A 6,549-nucleotide genomic window follows, 5' to 3' on the forward strand; every position below is an offset into this window, starting at 1 on the left:
TTTTAAAAATTTAATATAACTACTGCAACATTGTACACAACTTTCATACAAATTTAATACAATTTTAAATTCGCTTCGAAATTCGGATTTTAATACAACTACAACAACATGATATACAACTTTCATACAATATTAATACAAAATTTTCTTCTAGTTTAATGGATAGAGAGAGAAAGTAGATCAGAAAAAGGAGGCGTAAAATCAACAATGGATTCTTGCTGCTAGAAAAAGCTCCTTGAGGGAAGCCATGCTGAAATTCCTAGATTTAATCGTCATCTAATGTACTAAGCTTTTGTTGGTGTCACACCCTCATCTTGATAGGGCATGACGGGCACCCGACTCTCATCAGAGTCGAGCGAACCCTTAGACATTCGCTCTATTAAAACCTGTCATTTCAAAAAAAAAACTTTTAAGAACGTAAAATTTTTCCAAATAGAAATCATTATGTCTATAACGGTTATGAAAACTTTCAATCAATAAGTACTTTAGACCAATCTAAATCATCTAAAATGCATTCTCTTTTAAAATCCATAAATGACTCAACTGATATCACTTTGTCGACATCTCGACCAACATATATACCACAGGACACTGTCTGCAGAAGTCTCTAAGGAGTAAACTAAACACTATGAGTCAGGACAGGGCCCTGACATACCCATAATCATACGTATCTATACATGACTCAGCACAGCTCCAAAATGAGGTGGAACTTGCAAATCCCAGCTGACGTCCAAGCATCCTAGCTATATACTTAACCTGCCAAACAATCTGGGGCTGCGGGCATGAACGCAGCGTCCCCAGGCAAAAGGACGTCAGCACGGACAATGTACTGAGTATGTAAGGTGGTAACAAATCATAATCATAATTTGATTTAGGAGAGAAGAAATCACAATCTAACTCAATACCTGCAGCCTTCATTGGAAGAAACATAAACATATACACGAAGTCTCCAAAACAATCTTTAAGTAAATAATGCAATCTAACACACATGCCGCTTCCGACATATTAACAGAATGGTCCCCTCGGACAGCCGCTTCCGGCTAGTATCACAATAGTCCCTTCGGACGGCCGCTTCCGGCATAATAATATTGGCCCCTTCGGGCAGCCGCTTCCGGCTTAATAATGATGGCCCCTTCGGGCAGCCGCTTCCGGCTCAATATCACAATCATGTCAATACAAATTTAATCCACAAATATCAATACAAGAGATGATGCTATGGAATGTAAACATAAATAGTAAATGAAATGAAATAGTAAAATCTCGCACCCCCTTCGGAGTGGTTTTGAAAATCAAACTTTATGTTCCCTTTAGTATAAAACTAATTTCATCGAAATCATTAGTAAAACCATATACACAACTCAACTAGCACCTTATGGGTGTTCCCTTCAGAACAAAATAGGAGTACAATATCAATAAACCATCACGAGGAACATATAGACCTTACTCGTCTAAGAATGGAGTCATATGGAGTACATATAGAACGAATAGCACAAGAATCATGCCAAAGAAAGAAAAGTTTGCCTTACATACCTTTAGCGCTTATTCGCGAATCTTTTTCGCCTCGTCGCTCTTTTAGCCTATTTATATAAAGTAACGTTGTCGTTAGTAACTACATTTTCTGGTTCACAATTCCATAGCCCATTCCTTATAGAACTTATCCGTTAGTTCACATATTTTCGTTTTAAGGCTTTCTATTATCTAAAGACTTGACGAAAATCGGGCAGCACCTCCCCTATATATTCGCCTATCCCGAATTTCCAATTACTCTCCTGTTGACACAGAAATACCAACAACAATATATATGCACAACCATATCTTCAATTCTTTTTAATTCAACAAGAACAACAACATATCAAAACAGCCCCCAACTATAACATAAAGATGCCCGAAATTCTACCGAACACCTACAATACACCAAGCAGCCCATATACACTTCTTATACCTTATTTCATGCAATCTTTTCAGCAAATTTAATGAAATACTACAGCAGCTACACCACAACTACATCATCTATCCATATGCAAGTAAACCACATTATTATCATTATAATCCCTACAACAACCCACAACAAATTTAACTCCAACTCTAACCATTAAATTCCTTCATTCTCATCACATAATCCATGATAACAACAACAATAATCATATGAACATAATCATACCCTCAATCCTTTCAATTCAGCAACGATAACAACATGTCCATAAAACAACACAACTTTAAATTTAACCATTTAATCCCTCCATAATGCTACCAAAATCAATTCATCATTCTTACTCAAAACATCCCCCTTACACGGCTCAATTTATAATTCAACATCAATATACATAACCTTTTACTTTTAACACATAATTCACAACAATAATAACAACAACCACAATCAAACCAATTTCTAACTTAAACAACTTCAATTCTGTCCATTTCAACACCAACACTTAATCATGAAATTTTCTTACTTCCAATTCCACTTTATACAATTTTAATCTTTCCATTACCACACCATTAATCCAACTATACCATAAAGTGAGAAGATCTTACCTTAATTTAATCGGAGCAAATTCTACACTCGCTTGCACCAATTGCACCGCCTCTTCTTTCTTCAATTTAAATCCTAACTTGCCGCTTCCTTTGGGACATTTAAATCACCTTGGAGATTTAATCATTTTTTTTTAACAAGGCTGGCCGTGAACAGTGGCGGCAGTGAATAGTGCGCCACCGTGAATAGTGGTGCCGTGAACAGTGCGCCGCCGTGAACAGTGGCGGGGTGAACAGTGGCGCGTGAACAGTGCATCCGTGACTCTCTCTCTCTCTCTCTCTTTAAGTTTGAGAGCTCCTCTCTCTATCTCTAGGGTTTAATGTTGTGGAGAAGATGAAATGGATTATAACTATGTAATTAGTCATCCATTTTACTTATATATGTTGCCTTATAGAGTGACACATGTCCCACTTATAGCATGGGCCAATCAAATTTGGCCATGCCATGGGTGGGGCCCACGACCACTAACACTTAATTCATGACTAATTAAACTTTTAATCTCATTTAATAATCTAATCATGGTATATTAATCCCAACTTTCCATTAATATTTTTACACTAAGTAAAATTTATAAACAATTCATGTTCTCATAAAAACCGGGAATTAAAGATTTCTACTTCGTGCCCGAAAATGATCCCGTCTTTAACTTGAGTCGATTCTTTTGCGAATAACTCGACGTATAAAAATACGGGATATAACAGTTGGTTCCATCAATAACATTCGATCACCATCAACAATGCTTCTAGCCATATTCTGAACCATATCCAACATGATGCCTTGGGCTGCCTAATTCTATCACAATACCATCAAGTCTAGACAACTCAAAGAATACCTCTAGACTAACAAAAACACAATCTGCCACTATGTTATTGCTTAATCTCACCCCTAAATCTTTACTACCAGTTCCGCTCTTACCAATGACAACCTCTGCAGAGTGTCTTACGAACTCTCCACTCCGACCCACCAAAATCGGCCTTAAAAGATGACCCAACAAACATAATCAAACCAGATTTGTGGCGTGAAGAAGAAGGGGGAAGGAAAGGGCTTTTCCAAATCTGTGGCGTGAAGGAGAAGGGGAAGGATTGCTCTTTTTATTTTCCAAAGGTGGCTCTGGTCTGGATGAAACAGAGAACGGGGGAAAGGGCAAGGGAAAGGCTGCCCTTTTAAATTTTTAGATATGATATATTTTGTAATTTTGTACTTATATTTTGTAAATAAGGAAAAGTATCCCTATATTTTGTAATATAGAGTATTAACTAGTATTATTAAGTCATTTGTCCAAACAGATACTATATCTTTCCCCTTATATAGCCTCACAAAAATAACCCAAAGAAGAGTTACTCATGATACACGTGATATGTACTACTATTATTATACAAATAGTATTTGATTTGATCTACCAATTATTTGTTTTTCGTGTCTAAGGCATTATTGTGTTGTCTCTTGCAATGAGATGAAAGCTTTCATTTAATTATATCTATGAAAGTGACCCATTTTCTGAAATTTTGCATTGGTGACTCATCCATTTAACATTCTCGTTTATTATATTAAAAAAAGAAAAATATAACTAGCATATGTTATTTGACAATCTTATTATATGTGCGCAGCCCACGATTTTAATTTCTTTTTATCCTTCTTCCCATGCCAGCCTTCTTTTTGCTTTAGCAAAATCAACCAAAAAGGGTGACAAATCAGGAATTGGGGTTAAATTCATAGATAATCACTCAACTTTATTTCTATAAATAATGTTGTCACACCCCTTTTTGCACCCCCGCGCTATAAACGCGCAAGTTTTTATTATTAAAAGATTTTTCCATTTGAAGTGACGGTTTTGAAAAAGGATTATTTTATTTACAGAGTCGCCACTTGGAATTGAGTTTTGGTGCTCCAAGCCACCTTATGAATCCCTAATCAAAAGGAAATGACTCTTTTATTATGGTCTACGAAAACAGAAGACCGGGTAAGGAATTCTGGTGACCGGGGAGAAGGTGTTAGGCATTCCCCGAGTCCCGGGGTTTTAGCACGGTTGCTTTATCGACTTATACTTAGCTTAAATTAATCTTTGAATATATTATGTATTTGAGCCTTGATTTGCTCGTACTTTTATTGTTGAACATTTATTGGTCTTAAACCGGATGCGTAACCGCATTCCGAATCTTTTAAGCGTCTCAAAGTAAGATGCATAAATGCATTCTTATTCGAAACAAAATTAATTATTAAAACGAGTTCGGCCAAGGTGCGTAACCGCATCCTTGAGTTATAAAAGAAAACGTCTCGAAATAAGATGCGTAACCGCATTCTTAATCGAAACAAACGTCTTGAAACGTGCCTAAAGCTCATCTAGCGTTAAAGGCAATTATTTGTCTATGAAATCCGAGACTTAATATTTGGATAATTTTCACTCTTTTGACAACGGGTTTTGAATAAATCGCAACCCATCTCGCTCCCTTACAAAAGGTTTTACCACTCTTTTCTTTTATACTTGACAACGAGATTTGAAACAGTTCGCACCTCATCTCGCGCATCTCACAATTAATTAATTAATTAATTAGTTGGACCCTTAAATTTTATCTAGGCCCATTATTATACGACCTAATTTTCCTACACCGAACAAATAAAACTACTGTAATAAGAGAATATATTTATATATTAATGCCAAATCTAATTGTTATCACTGCAAAACACAAGCCCAAAGAATCTAGCAATATCCATACAGGCATTTAAAATAGACATAGACTCTTAAAACAGTAGCTAACAAAGTGATTAAAGTAATACTCGTGTTCAATTTGGAATCTGCAAGACCGACATTAAGGACATAACCAATTGAAGAAAATAAATTTTGTAACTCCCAAACCACTACAAAATAGCCAAAAGCAAACAATAACTTGTTAAGTTTACTTAAACAATATAGACACACAATAATACTTCTTTAAAACATGACAATTGACAATGAATAAACTTATAAAGATTTGCACTATTCTTTGAAACCCAACAAGAAAGAACTCATGCCTTGACCGGATATTAATGAGGCACATCTTTAAGCAATGAAGGTTTTTTAGTCTTGAACAAAAATAAAATAAAATATCCCATCTCATTTTTTAAACTTAGATTACGTATGGTCAATTTTTTTTTTTAAATCAAAACATCAGACCACACCACCAACCAATCTGTCGCATCAAATAAAATCACGCATGTTGATAAATTTACCAAAATTAAACAAGGAGATTGAAAAAATGGGACCTTGAGTAAAGCTTTCTCAATGTATTGATAAGAACCTTCAGATGATTTACAATTCTATTTGGAAAGGGGGACATATACCGGTTCTTGACAGGAACCCCGAAGCAAAGACGAAAACCTCGACTAATAGCTTGAGTCGAAATACTCTCATTACGCGGCACCTCTATCCCATGAATGAAGAATAAAGAGGACTCGTTTTTTTTGGTTTATTTAAGAGATGGAGATCTATTAAGTCCAAAAATATAGGTGCATGCTATGGCTGATGATTATGTATCTGTGTGTGTGTTTCTAGGTGTAGTGTGGAAATGGAAGTGACGGCTGAGTATAGTGTCCAGGGTCTTAGTCTCTATCTTTAGCTATTTATAGTGTGTGTAGGTATAGGGTTTTGAGTGTGCTCACTCTTTTCCGTTTCCCCAAAATGCTCATGTGTAAAAAAATATCTTGGGAAGGAAAAATGGAATATTCCTTCCCAAAATGGATTGTGCTTTTTGTGTGGAAGAGTGAAATTTTGTCAAGTGGCAATATACTATTAGTTCTATTGTTAATTTAAAAAATACTACTCCTAATTTAAAAGCAAGATTAAAAATACTCAGTTACTTGATACTCTTTTATTACAATCTTTAACTTGGAAATTAACTAAAAATAGATTAAAAAAAATGTATTTTTTTTCTTCCTTTTTGTACTAAAAAAAAATGCAACTAAACATATATCCTAAACTGTGACTCTATTTTTGTGATTTTCGAATATTCAAATAAGACCTACTAAACAAAAATAAAACC

At 35.2% G+C, this 6,549-nt stretch overlaps 1 long non-coding RNA gene across 1 annotated transcript; it reads right to left on the bottom strand.

Annotated features, from left to right (window-relative positions):
* LOC132604402 (uncharacterized) lies at positions 1-6,158 on the bottom strand. Its single transcript, XR_009568711.1, has 3 exons — positions 5,774-6,158; positions 656-774; positions 1-386 (listed from the first exon to the last, which is right to left on the bottom strand). It is a non-coding gene; the product is annotated as an uncharacterized LOC132604402 (long non-coding RNA).
* Positions 6,159-6,549: the final 391 nt, after the last annotated feature.

The sequence above is a fragment of the Lycium barbarum genome, chromosome 7, assembly GCF_019175385.1.
Source record: "Lycium barbarum isolate Lr01 chromosome 7, ASM1917538v2, whole genome shotgun sequence".
In the NCBI taxonomy this organism is placed as follows: domain Eukaryota; kingdom Viridiplantae; phylum Streptophyta; class Magnoliopsida; order Solanales; family Solanaceae; genus Lycium; species Lycium barbarum.